The sequence below is a fragment of the Marmota monax genome, unplaced genomic scaffold (genome assembly GCF_021218885.2).
Source record: "Marmota monax isolate L192 unplaced genomic scaffold, Marmota_monax_Labrador192_F-V1.1 WCK01_AAM20220418_F8-fsc00047, whole genome shotgun sequence".
In the NCBI taxonomy this organism is placed as follows: domain Eukaryota; kingdom Metazoa; phylum Chordata; class Mammalia; order Rodentia; family Sciuridae; genus Marmota; species Marmota monax.
In genome coordinates, this window is record NW_026692072.1 from 9396474 (window position 1) to 9420228 (window position 23755).

The 23755-nt window shown below is 37.5% G+C and overlaps 1 long non-coding RNA gene across 1 annotated transcript; it reads left to right on the plus strand.

The window, feature by feature from the left end:
- The first annotated feature begins 220 nt into the window (after nt 1-220).
- LOC124100720 (uncharacterized) lies at nt 221-22114 on the plus strand. The gene is made up of 2 exons (XR_009228045.1): nt 221-5251; nt 19956-22114. It is a non-coding gene; the product is annotated as an uncharacterized LOC124100720 (long non-coding RNA).
- The last annotated feature ends 1641 nt before the right edge of the window (nt 22115-23755 follow it).

The window sequence follows — 23755 nt, forward strand, 5'->3', positions numbered from 1 at the left end:
GCATAATTGCAACTGTTGGACAAAATTGCTGAAGTTAGTTTCGGACAGAGAGGGTGAAACCGGGAGCAACAGTTAGGTGCGGGGAGGAGGAGGGGCACGAGGATCGCCACCCCCAGCGCCACGACAGGGTTAACGGCGGCGCGCCCGGTGCACTCTGGGAGTTGTATGCGGCGCGCGGCATTGTGGGATTTGTCGTAAAAGGCCTGCTTTCTCGCCGTCATGGCCGCCTCCGAGGCGCGGAGCACACTGTTTCTGCCTTTCTAGGGGGTTTGGGGGCTCTTTGTCCGGTCAGAGGCCACCAACAGCCCCCCAGGTTGCCGAGGGCCTGCTAACTGTGTTCCTGGGAGGTGGGCGAGTGACCTGAGGGGTTAACTTTGGGACTGTAGTGGTTTTCCCGGCCGAAAGGCCTCTGGCTGCTACAGGCTTGGTGAGGGGAGGGTCCAGCCTGCCAGACCCTGGCCGTCTGGCCGTCTGCCTCTGAAAAGTTGGGTTGGTCAGCATCTAGGAGTTTAGCAGTGTGCTTTTGGGTGTTGTAGTTTGTGTCCGGCACCTTTCCCTTTTCACACAGCATTTGGCTCTGTTTATTTAGTCCTTGGTGCTCAGGACCCTCTTTAGGGTTAAGTTGGGATCATTTTCTTTGGGTCCAGGGGGACTTATGCAAGAACTGGAATCTTAGAAGGTGTGTACAGCGGTGTCCTGGGTGTCTATTGTCTGGGGTGTAAGGAATTGCATGGATGTGAGCAATTTCACGAATCTGTGAATGTGTGGCTAGCTTTTTATTGCATGTGGTGGACTTTATCCTAGTTTGCTAATGCTGAGAGGCTGTGTCAGGCAGTTCCTGCTTGTGAAATGCTTTTCTGTTAACTTGGATGTGTTCTTAAATCTTTGGGAGCTTCAGAGGGGTGTTTTGCAGTTGTTGTGGGAAGATGTGTGTCTAAAACTGAATTTTCAAAAACTGTCAGAATCACAAGTAACTTTAGTTCTAGGGAGCAACCCCCCTTGGCTTTCCTGGTACTGCAGAGTTGTCGGGGGTTCTTTTATGGAAATCAGGTTTGCTCTCAGGTGTGTTACCTTACTCTTGGCTCATAGGGTTCCTCTGCATGTTGAGACTCAGCTGTTTGGTATCAGGTACTCTTTCCACACTTGAGACAAAATGGAGCACTGTGTTTTGACATGTAATTACATGTATCAGAATCTCAGGGTAACATCAGATTGCTGTGCACCTCAGGACCTGTTTTACCTGTCCGTACAAAGTTGGATCTCACTGTGTCTGCCACTGTGTACTAGTACTTGCATAAATTTTGCCTTGTTTCTGTGTTCTGGGTGTTGACTACATAACCTGAGGCATAACTGGTCACAAAAAGCCATTTCTCAAACAGTATTATTAAAAAGTTTTGGAGCACTGGGGTCTAGGAAATTTTTTCACTTAAGTTGGATGAAATAAGGGATTTGAAATAAGGTATAACAAAAGTTTTGGAATTCAGCTACCAATTTTTAGTTTTAGGGGCAGCCACATGACTTGATCTAGAAAAAGTTTAATTAAAAAAACCTGTTGCATTCTTTGTTGGTATATTAGAGCACATAAAGACTCATTGTGTTTTCATACATTATTTAAAAAACATCTTTGAAGAATGTGATGAGTGGGAGTCTCATAATTCCCCTCTTCTTTGGATTTGCTTAGTATTTGACTACTTCAGAATGTTGTTGTGACAGAGAAAGGAACAAAGCTGGCTAAGTTTATATGTGATTTCTGTTGAAAGTGATGTCAGTTACAGATTGAGACTCAGGAAGGTATTTCCTTCCCTCTGACTTAACCCCAGTATCTCAGAGTATTAACTCACTCAGCGGGGGAATTGGGTCTGTGATCCCAGCTACTTAGGAGGTGGAGGCAGTAGGATCAAAAGTTCAAGGCCAGCCTTGGTTTCCTGAGCCCCTGTCTCAAAATTAAAAATGACTGGGGATGTGTCTCGGTGGTAAAGCACCCCTGGGCTTAATTCCCAAATAAGTACACAATAAGTAAATATATATTAACTCGTAAGTTGAAAAAAGATTGAGAAATTTATTTTTAAATGACCCACACTGTTTTTATTTGGTGATATGGTAAAATAACATTGATTCTGGTGAATTGGTTTTGTATCTTAGAAAGTCTGAATGTTGGAGTTTAGATTTGTAGAATCATTGAAAACTAACCACAACCAAAGTGTTAATTTGCTTTGAAAGAAGTTGCATAAATTTTTATTGCCAGGTAGAACAAATGATTCATTAGAAGGTGTCTGAAGGTGCTTTGTGAATGAAAGAGTATTTACTTGGTTAAGTTTAGAGATAAACTCATCTCTACATTTACAGAACCCTTTTGGATGTTCATATAAATACCTACCTCTCTCCATGAAATAGTAAGATTTTGCACCCAAGAATTCTCTCATTTTATCCTTGAGGGCTTATGGTACTCCATTTTCTACTCTCATCACTCCAGTTCTGCTACTGGTGTAAAATGTCTTTAAAACTTGCAAAGACAACAATAGGTGATTTAGAAAGAAAGCATGGTAAGACCCAATTATCTTTTCTGTAGAGTGATTCTTAAGATTGTATGGACACATTTGATAGATATGTCAATAACTGTCTTTTTGAAACTTAGGGTTTATATGGTTTCACCAAAACTCCTTTCAATAAGACATAACACCAAAGAATAATTTTCTTGACCAAGGTGTTATAAATGAAAGCTTTTGGTTATAGTGTTCATTTAAAAATGAAATATATAAGCTTCTGAATTATAGAATTTGAAGATGACAAAAAATAATTTTTTTAAAAACCCCAAGTTTTCATTTTAGATTGTAGCTGATATAGAGACACTAGGGAGGGATTTGGATAGGAGTATCTGGGGCTTTTACTGTGGTCCTTTCTATTCTCATTTTCCATTGCTAAGAGTAAACAGTTCTTACTGGAGCATTTCTGCATCTGTGAATATTTGTGAGCAGTAAAATTGCATAAGAACAACAAGTCACCCATTTAGAATTTGATCTTTATTTTTCTTTCTTTGGGAGTGGAGGGTAACCAGGGATTGAACTCAGGGACACTTGACCACTGAGCCACATCCCCAGCCTTATTTTGTATTTTATTTAGAGACGGTCTCACTGAGTTGCTTAATGCCTCACTTTTGCTGAGGCTGGCTTTGAATTTGAGATCTTCCTGCCTCAGTCTCCTGAGCTGCCGGGATTACAGGCCCTACGTTACAGGTGTGTGCTGCTGTGCCTGGCTAATTTTAATTTTTATTTAAGAGGAAGAATTGTTTATTGTATAGTTTGTGGACTTGCGTGTAGTCTTCTCAACCCATTTTGTGTGGTTTCAAATTGCATTACTCTTACACATGGAATGTATTTCCATCTCCCACCCCCAAGAGGTTACTGAGTTCTTGGGGAGAAATGGATAAAGTATTTTTAAAATTTCCATGCCTATCAATGATTAATTTTATTTCTTGATTCTTCCTGCATGCATTTCCAGGACAGAATACATTATCTTTGCTCTGCTAGGCCCAATATTTTAAAGTCACAATATTAATTACATTTGTATGGGAAGGACAGAGCAAATCAACAGTTATTTCAAAATATATAATGTAGATTAAAAAGATGCTAATTGATTTCTGATTAGTGAAATCATATGCATGTGTCTTGCCACTTCATTCTGTGTCATAAAGCTTTATCCTCTGCCTTCCTTGTTTTTCTGTTTTCTTGCTTTCTCCCTCAGTATAACGGTGTGGTTCTAGAATTTAAATGACATTTTTGTTTTCCAGGGGGAAAAAAAATTTCCAAATCATTTGCTTTTAACTTTTAAAATCCTGAGCCAGTGACTTTTTTAAACCTCACCACAAAGTGCCAGAATTTGGCCAGCAAAAATCCTCCAAGATGCATGCTATAGTTGCCTTTTCTGTTACTGAAAGAACGATCAAGGCTCATCCTTGGAGAAAATGCCCCTTTATTGAGGAATAGCTCGAATATCTATAGAGCCATGGGTGGTTTGACAATTATGACAGTTTAATGGTTGAAGGGTTTGACAGTTGGCATGGGGTGCTTTCTGGGAAGGACATGTGAGCCAGCAGGGCTCACCATTGGATGGTTCTTCTGTGGGGGGGGGATGGGGAAGTTAGTCTTCGGAGCCAGGGCGACTCCCAACAGTTACCAACAGTCTGAACAGTGAAGACAGAGATGCAAAACTGGTCTTTTTCAGAAGGAATTTGAAAAACACTTCTTGCCTGACATGCTCATGAAATATTTGTGAAGATTGATTTGGATGATATAAGAAAAAATCCTTGAATTCACATAAAAGAATAGAACACAGCTTTGTATATATTTACTAATCTAAAAAAAAAAATTATGGGGCTGGGATTGTGGCTCAGTAGTAGAGTGCTCACCTAGCATGTGGGTTCGATCCTCAGCACCACATAAAAATAAATAAAGGTATTGTGTCCAACTACAACTAAAAAATAAATATAAAAAAATTATTTGTTAACCACTTTCATTCTTGTTTTCAAACTCTAAATTCATGTTTCTCTATTTTAATTTTTTTTTTAAAAGGCATTTTGGTGGTTTTTTGTTTTTGTTTTTGTGGAGGCAGCTATATATGTATTAAAGAGTGGTCAATTTGTTCCTTTTCATTTTAGTATTGACCTACTACTTAGAGTATATGTAGTTTGTAAGAGAAAAAGAGGGGGGCGCAGTTTAAAGTGTAGACATTAATGGGGCTGGAGGTGTGGCTCAGTGGTAATGAACTTGCCTAGTATACAGGAGGCCCTGGATTCGATCCCCAGCACTGCAGAAAAAATAAAAGAAGAAGATATTAATGATTTAAAACTATTTTATATCATTTGCTCTAATTATATTAGAATTTGAACCTGTAGTAAATTATAATGAGAATTTTTAAACATTGTAAAATGGCTTATTCCCAGATAAGATACTATATATTTTGTGTTAATTTTTTTTTCTTTTTGTTTTTTTGTTTTGAGCACAATAGAGCATGTCAGCTTTAATCATACAAGTACTCTAGGCCTAGGAGGTAATTTTCTTATATGTATAGGGCTACATAATTTTTTCATTCTAACCAAACATTTTTTAAAGGGAAACCAATACTAAATTAAAATGAAGTTGACTCTCATTATATTATTCTGTTTGAGGGGGAAGTATTCTAAAGTTAAAACCTTCTTATTTTGCTTTTGCTGTACTAGGGATGGAACCCAGGACCTTGTGCCTGCAAAGTGACAGTAAGTAACATGGCAGATTGTGTTTTCCAAAGATGGAAAGTACTTTCTTGTAGCTCAGTATGTTATTCTGCATTGTGACATTGTTACTCTTTAATCAAAAGTGTAGTCTTGAGCTCACTGGTAGAGTGTTTGCTTAGCATGCTTGAGGCCTGGGACCTATATCAATCCTCAGTGAGTACACACACACACACGGAGCATTTCTTGCTTGAATCTGGGTAGGTCTTTAGTCTGTTTTGACCATGGAAATGTAGAAGTGTTGATGTACCAGTTATAGGTATTGCTCTTACCTGGCCCGACAACATCTGCTTCTTGCCATTTGGAAGCCAACCAGCATTTAAGAAATTCATTTACCCTGAGGTCACTATTTTGTGAGTAACCCAAACTTATATGACGAATCCCTGAAGGATGACACATTAAGGGGAGAGGTGAAGGAGGAAAACCTAGGAAGCAGACATATAAGAAAGAAGTCTTGTGGGAAATGGATCCTCCAGCCCCAGCTGCCCTGTTTGTTGCTGTATAAATCACATGAGCCACTCAGTGGTGCTCTTCCCAATTTTTGATCCATAAAATCATGAGCAAAATAAAATGGTTTGTTGTAAACTTATAAGGTTTTGGATGCTTTGTTAATGAGCTATAGAGAACTACAACAAATACTGGGGCAGAATTAATATTTTATAATAGATAATGGTATAGGAATATATATATATTTGCATGTCTAAATTTCACAAGTAATTAGTATTTGCAAGAAATAAGAAATGCCTAAATTATCAAAAAACAAGAGCTCAGGGCTGTAGCTCAGTGGCAGAACACTTGCCTAGCATGTGTGAGGCACTGGGCTCGATTCTTAGCACTGCATTAAAATAAATAGAAAAAAATAAGTAAATAGATAAAAATAATTATTTAAAAAAGTGAGCCCCCAATAGAAAAACTTAATAAGGTTATGACTAAACAGTTTTGAGATTAAATCCAGCAAGCTAACAATGTTAAAAGGTGCTCAAACTCATCAGTAATCAAAGGGAATTTAGATGAAAACACTAGAAATCTTTATATATGCAGTATAGTAATAAAAATCAGAAAGATAGTTGATGTCAAGTATTGGGGAGGGGGGGAGGGGTAGAAACCATCATGGACTGCTGGTGAGAGTGGAAAGTAGAGCAGCCTGGCAGAATTTAGTTAAATGGATATAAATTGTTTCTGGGTACATGAACCCAAGAAATCTGAAGTCTCTAAAGGAGAAAAAAGTGGAAGTGAAGATATTCAGAAATTTGATGGTGAGGCTTAGATCCAACCTGAGATTCATCAGATAGGTAATATCTGATGTGTACAAATGTAGTGCCATGCATCATACGAAAGACAACAAATACCTACAAGTCAATTTTAAAAGATGAGTTTAGTAAGAACGGTAATGGAATCTATAGCAATAAATTTGGAAGTTTTGCGATAAAAAAATGTTTAAGCAGATGTTTCAAATACATTGACATGGTTACTTAGGGGACCATGGACAGAGGGGAGAGAAAACAGGATTGGAGAATGAGGTAAAAGATGGCAGTGGTGATGGGTGTATAGTGAGACAACACAGAAAATGAACAAATTTTCTGTTGTAGGTCCAATGCTCCCTCCAAGAAGAAAAAGCTATAATTCTTAATCTAAATCAATTGGTGGACTATAACATTGTGGTCAAGCAGGCAATCTCATTTTGTTGGTTATGGAAAACAGTACTTACCAAGTTCTTTAAAAATGCTCATTTCGTGGGACTGGGGTTGTGGCTCAATAGTAGAGTGCTTGCCTAGCACTTGTGAGAAACTGGGTTCAATCCTCAGTACCACATAAAAATAAATAAGTAAAAGTTAAAAAATGCTTTAAAAAATGCTCAAATCCTAGTAACAAACAATTGTTAATTGAAATTAAGAAGACAAAACCCACTTAAATATCATCAGTAAACAAAATACCTGGAAATATATACAAAAATTTATGTGAGACCTGTACACTGAAGGAGAAGTTAGGAGAAGTTAATACCTAAGTAATGAGAAATATACCATGTTATTGATCAATTTGAAGTTGAAATCTTAAAAATGTAGAATCCTCCAATCCATGAACATGGTATATTTCAAAATACCAGGAGGCTATTTTTTAAAATCATTTTTAAATGGAGAGACCCCAGTGTGGGAAAGACAAGAAGGATTTATATTAACTGGTTTTAAGACTTTAAACTGAAGTAGTCAAGATAGTGTGATTCTTATATAATCACACATATATATATACAAATCAAAGGGACATAACAAGATGGAGATGTACACATATCATCCAAGGATTTTCAGCAAAAGTGCCAAGGTAAGTCGGTAGGGAACAGAATCTTTTCAACAAATAGTGCTGGAACAATTGGGTATCCATATGCAAAGTGATGAGACTTATCCCTTGCCTCCTACTATATTCAAAGATTAACTTGAAATAAGCTATAAACATAAGAACTAAAACTGTAAGGAAAAAAAAACTTGAAGAAAACAGAAGAAAAGTCTTTGTGATTATAGATAATGTAAAGATTTCTTGGATAAGACAAAAAATGAAATAAAAAATAAATGGAACATCATCAAAATTAAAAACTTTCCCTATGAAAAAAGGGAAAAATGTCTTCCCTAAAAAAGTTAGAACTGTTTTTAAAAAAATATTTTTTTTAGTTGTAGATGGACACAATATTTTATTTATTTATTTATTTAGGTGGTGCTGAGGATGGAACCCAGGGCCTCACGTGTACAAGGCAAGCACTATACCATTGAGCTACAACCCCAGTCCCTGAAGTAGCACTTTTAAGAAAACAAAAAAGCAAACTGTACTGGGAAAAGTATTTGCAAGACATCTGATGAAGGAGCCCTCTCCACAGATATAAATAATTCTTAACATTTGATAATAAAACAGCCTAATTAAATGAATAAGCAAAAGCTTCATTATGTAAATGAGCCAAAGATCACCTCTTTCTCCCTGATAAGCTTCAAACTCTTCCAGCCCTATATATGATTTAAACATATTTCAAATAATATTCCAAATAAACACTTGAAAAATGTTTATTATTTTTAAAGATAATGCTAATTAATCTGCACTAATGAAAACCACATTGAGGGCTGGGGTTGTGGTTCAGTGGGAGAGTGCTCGGCTAGCATGTGTGAGGCCCTGGGTTTGATCCTCAGCACCACATAAAGATAAATAAATAAAGGTATTGTGCCCATCTGCAACTAAAAAAGATTGAAAAAAGAACAACATTGAGATACCATTACATATGAACTAGATAAAAAAGCCTGACAATACCAAGTGGTGATGTAGATGTGGAGCAACTGGAACAAAATGGAAAGGACACTTTGTGAAACAATTTGGCAGCTTGTCATAAAATCAAGTACTTCTATGACATTCTGTTCCTCAGTGTTATTTATCCATGGGAAATAAAAGCTTTGTTTACACAAAGTTTTATGTCAGAAATTGGAAAGAACCCAAATATTGATCAACTGAACAAGGGATAATCAAATGGAACACTACTCAATAATAAAAAGGAACTGACTACCAATATACCACCAGTTAATCTCAAGAACGTTGTCCACTGTCAGACACAATTATGTCCTGCGGAGTTCCATTTAAATGCATTTCTAGAAAGACAAAACTAGAATGACAGTGGAATCTGTGGTTGTGATGGGTGGAGTCAGGAAGACAAGAAGAAACTTGCATATCTTGATGGTGGTGGCTACACAACTGCACACATTTATCAAAAATGAACAGCTGGGGTCGGAGCTTAATAGAGCATGTGCAAGGCCCTGGCTTCAATCCCCAGTGTTTGGAGAACAGGATGATTGAACAAAGTGAGGTGAGGTAGCATGTGATTATAGTTCTGGCTACACAGGAGGCTGAGGCAGGGGGATCACTCCCACAAGTTCAAGACCAGCCTGGGCAACATAGTAGGATCCTGTTTCAAACAAACCAAAAATCATTGATTATAATTTGGGAATTGTATTTGTCCCTCAAAGTAGGTGAAGAAAAAGTTCATGCCTTTTGACTCAGAAAGAAAAAAAGAATAAGAGATGTGTATAAAACTTATATAAATATAACGGTGTTCATTTCAGCATTATTTATATACTACTAGTTCAAACAAAGTAAATATCCAGAAATAGTTAAATTATTAAAATCTCTCTTTGATACATTCATGCATGAAATCTGCCAAGCCATTAAGATTATATGGAAAAAAAAAATAAAAAATAAAGAATATACTGTATGAAATTGTCAAAAAAAAAAAAAAAAGATTATATGGAAGCCAGGCACCGTGGCGCAGGCCTGTAATCCCAGCGGATTGGGAGGCTGAGACAAGAGGATCGAGAGTTCAAAGCCACTCTCAGCAAAAAAGCAAGGAGCTAAGCAACTCAGTGAGACGCTGTGTCTAAATAAAATCAAAATAGGGCTGGGGATGTGGCTCAGTGATTGAGTGTCCCTAAGTTCAAACCCCAGTACACCCCCCCAAAAAAAGATCATATAGAAATTATGACTTGGAAAAGTGTTTACTATTTTTTTTTTAAGAGAGAGAGAGAGAGAGAACTTTTTTAATATTTATTTTTTAGTTTTCAGCCGACACAACATCTTTGTATGTAGTGCTGAGGATTGAACCCGGGCCGCATGCATGCCAGGCGAGTGTGCTACCGCTTGAGCCACATCCCCAGCCCAAGTGTTTACTATTTTAAGTAAAAAGGCAGATTATTACTCTGGCAGTTTACAGTAAAAACAATAACTCATTATCTCATTGATAAATAAGGGTTAGGTGGGATTTTGTGATAATATATAAATACGGTTTAAAATCTGGTACCTCAATGTATATTTTTCTTCTCACAGAAAATGGATGGGATTAAAAATTTAGACTATTCATTTAGAGCACTCATTCATATCCTCATTAAACACACATAATATAAACATGATGTAGCACTTCCGGCACATGTCTGTTATGCACACCCTGGATTCCATCCATAGCACCACTAAAAACAACAACAACAAAAAAGAAACACTTAGACCAAAGGTTTTTTGTTTTTGGTGATGCTTGGGAGGAACTGTTGCATATCTTTATGGTGGCGGCTACACACCTGCACATATTTATTAAAAATCAATGAACAGCTGGGGTTGTAGCAAGGCCCAGGCTTCAATCCCAAGTGCTTGCTGGGAATTCAGGGGTATCATTGAACTTTGGGATTGAACCCAGGACCTTTGCACATACTAGACCAAAGTTCCTTAGCAACAACATAGGCCAAAATTCACCATCTCCTTCTAATATCAACAGGGATTAACCCACTCTGAGGAATATTGACCAAATATATACAAATAGCCAAACTGGTGTCTCCTTAGCTTTAACTTAAAAAAAAAATTCTCAAATTATATTCAGATACCATTTGTCATTTGTACCTCAGATCAGAGGAGAACTGAAATGAGATTTCAAGGGCAAAGTTGTAATTAAATTTAAACATGGATCCACAGTATATTCCCTAGAGAGTGTTACAGAAAATGTCAGAATCATCCCATCTACAGTGTGCAGGCAAATTTTCTTGTTAAGAAGGCCTACAGCAGGAATTCAGGACCATGAAATACTGAATATTCTCATCTTAAAGCAAGGAAAGAAAGGTCGTTTATCTGGATAGTTTTGGGGTGTGCCTTCAATAAGGAGTAAAGAGTCTGTGAAATTCTTTGATTTGTCTCTATTTTGGTGTCCTGGAATTTATATCTTATAATAGAAAGGGTGGGTTAAATCAGAAATAGGATGATGTATCTCTAATTTTGACAGAACCTAGAACAATGAGAAAGTACCTAAATAGAAAGGAGTTTTTAAAAATAGTTGGATATATTTTTTTAACATCAGTGAATTTTTTGAAAGTAGAGGAATTTTACTAGTGGTAGCCTTCGAATATTTTAATTCATGTTTTCTTTCTTTTTTTTTTAGAGAGAGAATTTTTTAATATTTATTTTTTAGTTTTTGGTGGACACAACATCTTTATTTATTTTTATGTGGTGCTGAGGATCAAACCCAGCGCTACCGCTTGAGCCACATCCCCAGCCCCATGTTTTCTATATACTTTAAAACCTGTAATGAAATTTATAATGCTGTCAACAAACTGTTGTTGAGTATAAATCTGCAATTAATAGAATTTCTATAAACAGGGTCTTCTTTTCTGTTGTATGAATAAGTAATGTTCTTGGTTTATGGAAAGCAAGCCTTTTTAACAATCTGATTAAAATATTCATGGAGCTGAGGATGTAGCTCAACGGTAGGGCTTTTGTCAGGCATGTGCAAAGCCCTGGGTTTGATCCCCAGCAACACACACACAGAGGAAAAAGAAAACAAAATTATGAATGAGAAACTTATTTATGAGGAGATTGTGAAAATATTAAAATTGGGCTTTTGAGTTTTCCTGAAAATCAGACCAAAAGGAGATTCATGGTAAGGAATCTACAAAAAAAAAAAAAAAAAAAAAAAAAAAGATTCCTCATTAAACACACATAATATAAACATATGATAAAATACAGAAAAATTGAAAGCATTTCCTTTGAAATCTGGGACAATATAAGGAAGCCCACTCACCACTCCTATTTAGTAACGTACTAGAAGGGACAAAAATAGGAAAAGAAAATTAAATTATCATTGTTTGCAAATGATTAGATTCGATACCTAGAAGATCCCAAAAAACTCCACTGTAAGACTGCTAGAGCTAATAAACAAATTTGGCAAATAAAAGGTTACAAAATCAATGTACAAAATCAATAGCTTTTCTATATACCAACAATGAATTTGCTGAGAAAGGAATCAGGAAAACAATTCCATTCACAATAGCCTAAATAAAAAATAAGAAACTAGGAATAAATCTAACCAAGGAGGTGAAAGACTTCTATGATGACAACTAGAGAACGCTGAAGAAAGAAACTGAAGAAGACCTCAGAAGATGGAAAGATCTCAAATGTTCATGAATAGGCAGAATTAGTATTGTTTAAATGGCCATACCACCAAAAGCAATATACAGATTCAATGTAATCCCCACCGAAACACCAACAAAATTCTTTACAGAACTGAAAAAAAAAAGGGGGGGTCTTAAAATTTATTTGGAAGAATACAAGACCCAGAATAGCCAAAGCACTTTTTTAAAAAATATTTTTTTAGTTGTAGATGGACACAATACCTTTATTATCATTACATGGTGCTGAGGATGGAACCCAGGGCCTCACACATGCTAGGCAGGTGCTCTACCACTGAGTCACATCCTCAGCCCTAGCCAGAGCAATTTTAAGCCAAAAAAGCAATGCTGGAGTCATCATAATATGACTTCAAATTATAATAACCAGCATTTATGCTGCTGTGACTAAAATATCCAAGTAGAACAATTTTAGAGGAGGAAAAGTTTATTTGGGGGCTCACAGTTTCAGAGGACTGAGACTGATGTCCATAGACAGCAGCCTCCATTCCTAGGGGCTTGAGGTGAGGCAGAATATCCTGGTGGAAGAGTGTGGTGGAGGGAGCGGCTCACATGATGATCAGAAAGCAGAGACTCCACTTGCCAGATACAAAATATATATCCCCAAAGGCACACCCCCAATGACACACCTCCTCAAGCCACACAGTACCCACTTCAATTTCTACTCAATTAATCCCTATCAGGGGATTAATGCACTGATTGGGTTAAGGCTCTTATAACCCAATCACTTCACTTCTGAATGTTCTTGCATCATCTCACACATGAGCTTTCGGAGGACACCTAATATCTAAACCATAACAGCTATAGTGAGAAACACTGCATAGTGCTGGCATAAAAACAGACACATAGACCAGTGGTACAGATTAGAGGACAGCGACAAATCCACACAGATACAGTTTTCTAATCCTTGACAAAGGTGCCAAAAACATATGGTGGAGAAAAGGCAGCCTCTTTAACAAACAGTGCTAAGACAGTGGTTATCAATGTGTAGAAGAATGAAACTAGACCCTTATCTCTCACCCTGCTCAAAAATCAACTCTAAATGGATCAAAGACCTTGGAATTAGACCAGAAACTATGCAATTCCTAGACAAAAACATAGGGTCAACCAACCCTCCTGGAGCTCAGGAAATAATCCTAAGAGTTAATAAATGGGACAGCTTCAAATTAGGAAGCTTCTGCACAGCAAAGGATACAATTGGGAATGTGAAGAGAGAACCCACAGAATGGGAGAAAATTTTTGCTGGCTCCTCTTCTAACAGAGGATTAATGTCTAGAATATACAAAGAACTCAAAAAACTTTAAAAAATCAAATAACCCAATTAATAAATGGGGAAATAAACTAGACACTTCTCAAAAAAAAAAAAAAAATACAAATGACCAACAAATACATGAAACAATGTTTAACATTGTTAGCAATTAGGGAAATGCAAATCAAGACTACACAGAGATTTCATCTCACACCAGTCAGAATGGCAGTCATCAGTAATACAAATAATAATAAATGTTATGGAGAAAAAGGAACATTTTTGCACATGTGGGAGTGTAAATTAGTACAACCTCTAAGGAAATCAGCAGAGAGGCTCCTCAAAAGACTAGGAACCATCATATGATCCAGTCATCCCACTCCTTGGTATTTATCCTGAAGAATTAAAGTCATCTTAGTAAAATGATACATACATACCTATGTTTATAGCAGCACAATTAACAATAGCCTGGGGAACTGTGGTTACTTTTTAAGGGGATAATAGTATTTTAGTTTTTTTTTTTTTTCAAAGAGCCCTTATACATGCTGAAGTATCTACCAATAAAATAATATGTTTCTGAGATTTGCTTCAAAATAATTCAGGAAAAGCAAAGTGGAAAGATGAAACAAAATTGAACATGAGCTGTAATTATGCAAGTTCGTTCTGTGTGGAAGTTCGTTATATTATTCTACCTTTTATATGGTTGAAATTATCCATAATAAAAAGGTATTTTTAGAAAATAATTTTTGTAGTAGTATATGGACAGAAGGCCTTTATTTGTTTAATGTGTTGCTAAGGATTGAACCCCGTGCCTCACATATGCTATGTAAGTGCTCTGCCACTGAGCTATAGCCCCAGCCCATAAAAAGGTATTTTTAAAAGCAATAACTGTGGGAAACCAACCTTGCACTTGACTGAGTCACACTCCCCGGCTGGGTGCTGAGGTGCTCAGTCGCAGAAATGTGGCAGAGCTTTCCCTACCCTTCTTGGGTTCGAGGGTGGGTGCCTCGTGCATGGGTGTGTCTTGCTACAGCCCCATGGGTGAAGCTATGCTCACCTGTTCCTTTGTAATCTAACCCCTTGCCCTGTTTAGGATAGAATTCTTCCATGGAAGTGCCTTGTGTGTGTCCCTTTCTCTTACTGTGCCCTTGGGTGTGGCCTACCCAGGTGTCAGTCAACCTGCTGACAGTGGACATCATGAAGATAGACTCAGCCCCTGAAACCTGACCCCTTGCCTCATTTGAATAGCTTCTCCTCAATAAAAGGGGTCAGCGCGTGCTCTCCCTCTCTCTTCCTGTGGACCTTTAAGGTCAGAGGAGCCGTCACAGCGACCCCAAAGAAAAAGGTATTTGTGTCTCTTGTGTGGTTATTTTGTGCAGCCCAGTCAGCCCAGTTTTCCTAGAGTGACCCCTGAAACGAGAACAGAAACCCGGCAAATAACATTATATGAATCCTCTTGTAATAACTTTTTTACAAATCATTAGGAAAACCAGGCATGGTGGCACACAGAGGTAATCTCAGTGATTTGGGAGGCTGAAGCAGGAGGATTGTAAATTCAAGGACAGCCTGAGCAACTTAGTGAGAACCTGTCTCAAAAGGGCTGCAGGTGTGGCTTAGTGGTAAAGCACCCTGTGGTTGATTCCCAGTACCAAGAAGAAGAAGAAAAATCATTAGAAAAAGAAAAATATGGGGCCTGAGTTGTGGCTCAGTGGTAGAGCACTTTCCTAGCATGCGTGAGGCACTGGGTTCGATCCCTGGCACTACATAAAAATAAAAAAATAAAATAAAGGTAATTGTGTCCATCTACAACTAAAGAGAAAAAATTAAAGAAAAAGAAAAATATGGGCTTGGGGATGTGGCTCTGTAGTAGAGCGCTTGCCTAAAATGTGTGAGGCTCGGGGTTCAATTCTCAGCCCCACATAAGAATGAATAAGTTGAATAAAGATACTGTGTCCATTTACAACTTTAAAAACTTTTAGAAAAATTTCTAGCAAGCAAAAGACATGACTAGGCAAAGTGGAAAAGAAGACAAGTGGAGTTGGGTGCCGTGGGGCACACCTATGAGACCAGCTGATTGGGTGAGATAAGGTAAGTGGGAGGGTCACTGGAGCCCAGAGGTTCCAGATTAGGCTGGCAACATAGAAAAGACCCTGTCTTTAAAAAAAAAAAAAATGCAATGATGCATGTGAAGAAAATAGCCACAAAGAAGCATAAAGACAATTAGATATTTGTTTTCACCTCAAAAATTGACAAAGAGAAAAACGGTTTAATGATAATACCTATTACGGATGTGAATAAAATGAAGAAAAAAAATCTGGGCAGGGGCTATAGCTTAGTTGGTAGAGTGCTTGCTTTGCATGCACAAGGCTCTGGGTTCGATCCCGGCACCAAAAAAGAAAAAAAAAATGCATTACTTACCACTGGAGTTATAAATACACCAGATGTGAAATTTCTTTGTTTTTTATCTTCCCTAAAAAGTAGGCAAAATTTGCATCTACATTTTATATTTGAGCTAACTAAATACCAGAATGTCCAATGTTACACAACTGAAGGCTTATTCTTTTTCTCAAATTACTGAAAAACTCTCTCTCTCTCTCTCTCTCTCTCTCTCTCTCTCTCTCTCTCTCTCTCTCTTTAATATCTTTATATTATTTATTTACTTTTATGTGGTGCTGAGGATCCAACCCAGGGCCTCACATGTGCTAGGCGAGCGCTCTACTGCTGAACCACAACCCCAGCCCCTGAAAAACTCTCTTGATGATATATTTTGCATGATAAATATATACTCTCATTTATATATGTGTACATATGTATAATTATATCATAAGCCGTTTATTTTCTCATTTGGGTGATACCAGATGATTGACAAAAAACAAGCCCTGCTAACATGGAGGTGGTGCTTTTGAGGACTGGAGTGAGGGACCTCATGGCTTCAAGGTAATAAGCAAAGGAGGAGGAGCAGTAGTTACAGAATGTTACACTTTTTATCACACACACACACACACATACACACGCACACGCACACACACACACACACACACCATTCGTTTTCTATTATCTCTGTTATAAATTACCACCAATGAATGGTTTAACTAATACACATTTATTATCTTATAGTTCTATAGGTTAGAACTCTTACCTGGGTCTCATTGAGCTAAAAATCAGAGTGTCAGGTCTGGGTTTCTTTCTGGACTTTTGAAAAAAGTTCATTTCCTTGCTTTTTTCCAACTTCTCAAGGTTGCCCACATTCCTTGGCTCATAGACTCTTTCCTTGATCGTCAGAGCCAGCAATATTACCATCTCTATGATTATTCTGGTCACATCTCCCTTTTTGATCAAAACCAGGAAAAGTTCTCCAATTAAAGGACCTATATGATTAAGTTGGGTTCATTTGGATTATCTCCCCATCTCAAGGTCCCTAATTGAATCCTATTACTACAATGTGTTTCCTTAAAAGGTAACATTCACAAGCTATAGATGTTAGGACATACCTTTGGGGATCATTATTCTGCCTAACATACACATGTGCAAAGATTGATATGTAATGAACTTTTTTTAATATTTATTTTTTAGTTGTAGGTGGACACAATACCTTTTTTTTTAGAGAATTTTAATATTTTTTGTTTTTGTTTTCGGTGGACACAACATCTTTGTTTGTATGTGGTGCTGAGGATCGAACCCGGGTCGCATACATGCCAGGCGAGCGCGCTACCTCTTGAGCCACATCCCCAGCCCCACAATACCTTTTTTTTTAAAGTGTGCTTTTACTTGTAGATGGACTCAATAAATAAATAAATACATTTATTTATTTATTTTTATGTGGTGCTAAGGATCAAACCCAATGCCTCATACATGAGAGGCAAGTGCTCTGCTTCTGAGCCACAATCCCAGCCCTTTATTTGAGGAGGCAGGTCTCTTCTTTGACAACTAGGCTCCACATTTTAAAGGTTCCACCACTTCTCACTGCCATTCATTACACCAAGAACCAAGCATATAAACCTATGGGGGACAGACTGTTATCCAAACCATAGCAATAGCTCTAGTTGACAACTATGAATAATAGTCAACATGAATAAATCTTAGATACATGATGTTGAGTGAAAAAAAGAAGTATCAGAAGACTAGTGTTTTAGGCAGCCTTTTCGTGGCTGTGATTAAAAGATCTGACCAGAACGATTTTAGGGGAAGAAAAGTTTATTTAAAGGCTCATGGTTTCAGGGGTCTCAGTCCATAGACGGCTAGCTCCATTCCTCAGGGCTCAAGGTGAGGCAGGACATCATGGCGGAAGAGTATGGCAGAGAGAAACCGCTCACATGATCAGGAAGCAGAGAGGTCAGTCTCCACTGGCCAGATACAAATGTATACCCCAAAGCCACGCCCCAATTCTCACATCCTCCAGTCACACCCTACCACTTCAGTTACCATTCAGTTAATCCCTATCAGGGGATTAATTCACTGATTGGGTTAAGACTCTTATAACCCAATCATTTCTCCTCTGAACCTTTTTGCATTGTCTCACATATGAGCTGACCAGGAAAAGTTCTCCAATTAAAGGACCTATATGATTAAGTTAGGTTCATTTGGATTACATCACTTCTAAACCATAATAGCTACCTAAGTATGCGTTATGTCCATGGATGAGTTCTTAGGGTTCCTGTAATATATTGCTGTATACTAGGTGGATTTAAGGAATAAAAATATATTCTCTCATAGTTCTGGAGGCTGGAAATTCAAAATCAAGGTGTTGGCAGGTCCTTGTTCTCTCTGAAGACTCTAAAGTATCCTTCTGTGCTTCTTCCTAGCTTCTGGTAGTCCTCAGCAATCCTTAGCATTTCTTGTCTTGTAGCTATATCACTATAATCTCTGCCTCCATTGTTAGAGGCTGGTCCTTTCCCCTCTACTCTGTCACTCCAAATTACTCTCTCTTTACAAGGACATAGCTACTGGATTTAGGGCTCACCTATATCCAGTATGACCTCATCTCAATTAGATTACATTTGCAAAGACCTATTTTCAAATACGGCTGTATTTCACAGGTAGGGGATTAGGACCTCAACATATCTTTTGGGGGAAGCACACTGCCACCCATAAAGGTCATACTTTTCAGGAAAGAGACTCTGTGATTGAGATTCACTTGTAGGGGACTGGTTATAGAGTACTCTGGGAAACATCTGTCAGAAGAGGGAGAGGGAAGCAGAATTAAGATGAAGTTGAACAGCTTAGTATTTCTGATGGAGGCTTCTGGCAATCCCACAGGGAGCTCTGAAGCTGGGAAGGTCTTTCAGAGAGATCTGTAATTGAAGTAAGTGGTCCAGGCTCTCGTATTCTTGCATCAACTAGTGATTGGGTGCAGGCACCCCCTGAGGGGAACACAAAACAACTCCCCTTAGCCAACTGCAGTGCCCACAGAGGGACACAGTTGTGAGCCCTCATCAACCAGCACTCTTGGAAAATAAAGGAATTAATGTCTTGGTCCTGGAAGGAAGGTCTGAGTTGCATTTCCCAATATCCACTATATTATACGTTTTTTTTTTCTTTCTTTTTTTTTTTTTTTTGTACTGGGGATTGAACCTAGATCCTTGCACACTGAGGTACATCCCCAGCCCTTTTTAAAACTTTATTTTGAGACAGGGTCTCGCTAAGTTGTGGAGGCTGCCCTTGAACTTGTGATCCTCTTGCCTCAGTTTCCTAAATAGCTAGGATTACATCATGTGTGGTAGTGCACAGCTGTAATACCAGGGATCAGGAGGCTAAGGCAGGAGGATTGACTGCAAGTTCAAAGCCAGCCTTATCAACTTAGCAAGAACCTGTCTCAAATAAAAAGGACTGGGGATGTGGCTCCGTGGTTAAGCGCCCTTGGGTTTAATCCTTGGTACCAAACAACAACAACAACAACAACAAAAAAAACCCTAAACAACCTATTATTTGTGATGAAAGTACATATGGTGTAGGTTCTTATGTTGGGTGGTAAGTTTACAGCTTTTCAATACATTTGCTTTATAACTAAAATGTATTTCATGCAATCTTTGATATGCATCAAGTATATTTACAAAGATAATAAAGGCAAGACAGGAAGGAACTAGGCACAAGTAATAGAAACTAAAGTAGCTAGGACTGGGAGTGTAGTTCAGTGGTAGAGAGCCTGCCCAGCATGTGTGAGGCCTTGGACTTGAACACTAGCATTACCTAAATAAATGAATAAATAAAGTAGGTAGAATTTTTAGGACAAAAATATGAGTAAGGATAGCAAATTCCTAATCCATTGCTAAAATAAGCTCTCAGATGAAGTAAAACTTCTGAAATTCCCCTATATTACTTACTTTACCTTTGTTTACATAACTACCATTTTTATCTGGCAGCATGATGTTGCTAAAATATCATGGTTTGCATCCCCTTCCACCTAATTTTAAACTGGTTTGTTTACTATGGCACTAATCTTTGTGTGTGTGTGTGTGTGTGTTGTTTTTTTTTTTTTTTTAAGGTGACAATGTCCTGGATAAATTTGCTGGAACCATCATTAGATCTGCTGATGCTACAAAGAAAACCAGTTAATATGTCAAGATTGCTATTTCAAGATATGATATGTCAGGATGTGTCAACTGATGTGGCAAGATTTCACTATGGTATTTTTAATGATATGTATGTTTAAGAAAATTTTTTTGAAGATGTAGGTGGACAGCAGGCCTGTATTGTATTTGTTTATTTTTATATGGTTCTAAAGATCAAACCCAGTGCCTCACATGTGCTAGGCAAGCACTCTTCCACTGAGCTACATACAGCTCCAGCCCCTTTAATGATATATTATTGAGTGGATAAAAAAGTAGTGGATTATTATCACAGTTTTTACTTTTAAAAAGGTATGTGTGACTAGGCATGGTGGTGCATGCCTGTAATCCCAGTGGCTCTGGAGGCTGAGGCAGGAGGATTTTTATTTCAAAGTCAGCCTCAGCAATTTAACAAGGCCCTAAGCAACTCAGTGAGAGCCTGTCTCTAAATAAAGTACCAAAAAGGACTGGGGATGTGGCTCAATGGTTAAGTGCGCCTGGGTTCAACCCCCATACCAAAAAAAAGGAAAAAGGTATGTGTGTACATCTGTTGTATATAGATTTATATCTACATGGAAAAGGAAATGGACAAATACAATCCAAATTGCCAGATATGATGAGTGGGAATGGGAAATGAGGTAGCATGCTTTTCTATTTTATATGATTTTCTGTCTTTGAAACTAACAACTAAGGAAAATATTAAAACTGTGTTTTCAAATCCATTTTTCCCAAAATTACTGATTTCTGTTTATTTTGAGAAATATATTTACAGAAGACTCCAAGAAATGTGAACCTAATTTTTTTATTTTTATTTATTTATTTATTTATTGTAGTTGTTGATAGACCTTTATTTTATTTATTCATATGTGGTGCTGGGAATCGAACCCAGTGCCTCACACATGCCAGGCAAGTACACTACTGCTGAGCCACAGCCCCCTAAGTTTTTTATTTGTTATTTATTTATTTTTAGTTGTAGATGGACACAATAACTTTATTTATTTATATTTTTATGTGGTGCTGAGGATTGAACCTAGTGCCTCACACGTGCTAGGCAGGTGCTCCTCCAATGAGCCACAACCCCAGCCCTGACCCTAAGTTTTATTATTAAAAAGGTGGTAGAATAGAAAGCTGCTGGGCTGGGATTGTGGCTCAGTGGTAGAGCGCCCGCCTAGCATGGGTGGGACCCAGGTTCGATCCTCAGCACCACATAAAAATAAAGGCATTGTGTTGTGTCCATCTATACCTAAAAAATAAATAAATAAAATGTTTAAAAAAAATAATAAAGGCATTCCATCTACACCTAAAAATAAATATTATATTATTAAAAAAAAAAGAAAGAAAGAAACATGCTGGCATTTTTGTGTGAGGTGGCTCAGTGTTAGAACCAGGCCTATTGCACTGCAGATGTACTTACAAAGTTCAACTTAACAGCTGGTTTCCTACTTGGAAAAATAGAGTTGTTCTTGTGACACTTGAATAATGTATGTGTGATCACTTTGAAAATGCTAATGTGACATTGAAACCATAATATATCCTAATGTTGCTTTCTTATGGTAATATTCGTTAAAGCAGCCAAATATTAATGTTTTTGAAAACTCCTAATTTCGAATGCTAAAGTTTCTGTTTCTTTTAAATTGGTTCGTTCATCACAAACTTTTTAATTTTGTTTTTCTTTTTTTTTAAATTTTTTTTTGTAGTTGTAGATGGACACAATCAATGCTTTTATTTAATTTGTTTATTTTTATGTGGTGCTGAGGATTGAACCCATACCCTCATGCCCCAGGCAAGTGCTCTGCCACTGAGCTATAGCCCCAGCCCTTTAATTTTGTTTTTCAACCCAGGATTGGACCACTGAATTTAGCTTCTAGGAAATTCCCTAATTACAGAATTTTCTTTCATTATATCGAATTACTCCCGATTTCATCATGAAAATCTGGTTTGAAACTCAACTTACAAAAATACTGAAAATGAATTTCAAATTAAATGGGAATATTTGTATACTAATGTGATACAATAGTGTTGTTTCACATTTTTCCATGTTAAAGACTATTCTGAACTCAAAATCTTTTAAGTAAATAAATAATACTGAAATCTACTGTGGTTGTGTCTGAGTATGTTATTTGTATAACAACTGAATATTTCTAGAGACTTCTATTTTCCCTTAGTCATTTTTTTTTTAAATGTTGCCTTCTCTTACCTAATTCTGAAGACATGATTTCAGAGCCACATCTCTCTGGTTCAAACCCCAATTCTGCCACTTAATCACTTATAATTCCATAGCAAAGTTATTTAAGTGCTTTGAGCCTCTGTTTCATCTGTGAATTGGGAATAAGACTAGTACTCACCTCGTTGAACACAATGTCTATCTGTCAATCACTCTTATAATGCCTAAGTAGTATTTTCAGTATTTCACAGATGCGGAAGTTGAATATTTTAAAATATTGCTTCCTTGGTGGAGAGCTATTAATGGTTTCACATGTTTGGTTAATTCTTGTCTGCATGTTAAATTTTAGGACATAATACTGCTGAAAAGTAATGAGCCATCATTATAGGGTCCTGTATACATTAAAATTTACAGTAACTCATAAAATTGATTCAGAGACAAAGAATTGTTGTCCAGTTCCCAAAACTTATAAACTCCTGATCTCCAAATGGCTTCTCTGCCACGTACTACTTCCACTTTGTGGAAGTCATTATTTTTTCTTTTAGTAGATAAAACGATATTCTGAAAAGGAGGTTGAGGTGATCAGAAAATTGTGAACATTTTAAAGTACTTTCTTTCTATTTTATTTTGAGTCAGGATCTTGCTAAATTGCCTAGGCTGAGCTGGAATTCATGATCCTCCTGCCTTAATCTCTTGAGTTGCTGGGGGTTACAGGCACACCCCACCGTGTCTGGCTGTTCTTATTTATTTATTAAAAAAAAAATCCTACATCAACAATGTTTGTATGCCAAGACAGCTTCAGAGATACCAATTAGGCTACTGCCATATTCCAGGATAGGAATGCATGTGATTTGGATTAGCTGTCAATGGCAGACATAAGAAGTGACCATTAAGGTGGGAAAGAACAGAACAGGCAAGTGTAGGCGTGTGTGTGTGTGTGTGTGTGTTTGAGTGAAAAACATATTTTGAATATGTTAAGTATGTGATGCTTGTTTTACTATTTTAAAATTAATTAAATCATTTTTTTTTTTTTTTGGCAGTGCTAGGGATCAAACCCCGATCCTCACACATACTAGTAAGTGCTCTATTACTAAGGTCTACCCCCTCCCGGTCACTGGGTCACTGAAATGTTTATTTTACATCTGAATGGAGATGCCAAGTAGGCATCTGGACCTCCAAAGATAATCCTGGAAAGACACATTTGGAAGTCATCAGTCATCTTACAACTGATATTGGGAACCAAAATACTGGATAAAATCATGTAGGAGGATTGTCCAGAGAAGTAAAGAGAGCTGGGGTCTGAGCATAAGGGCACTGAATCATTTAGAGGCCAGTAAGAGGAAATGCCAGCAAAGGACTCTGGGAAAGAAGCAGCTAGTGAGAAAAATGGATTTCCCACTGCTAAATAATAGAATAGGAGAAGAACCGGGAATTGACCATTGGCTGCCTGTTGTATACCCAGTACTTAGCTCAGTGACAGGCACATAATTAAAGTACAATTAATATGTGCTGAATGAATCTTTACTTCTACTTCATTTGTTGGGTTCTTCTAGGGTTCCAGGCACTGTTCTA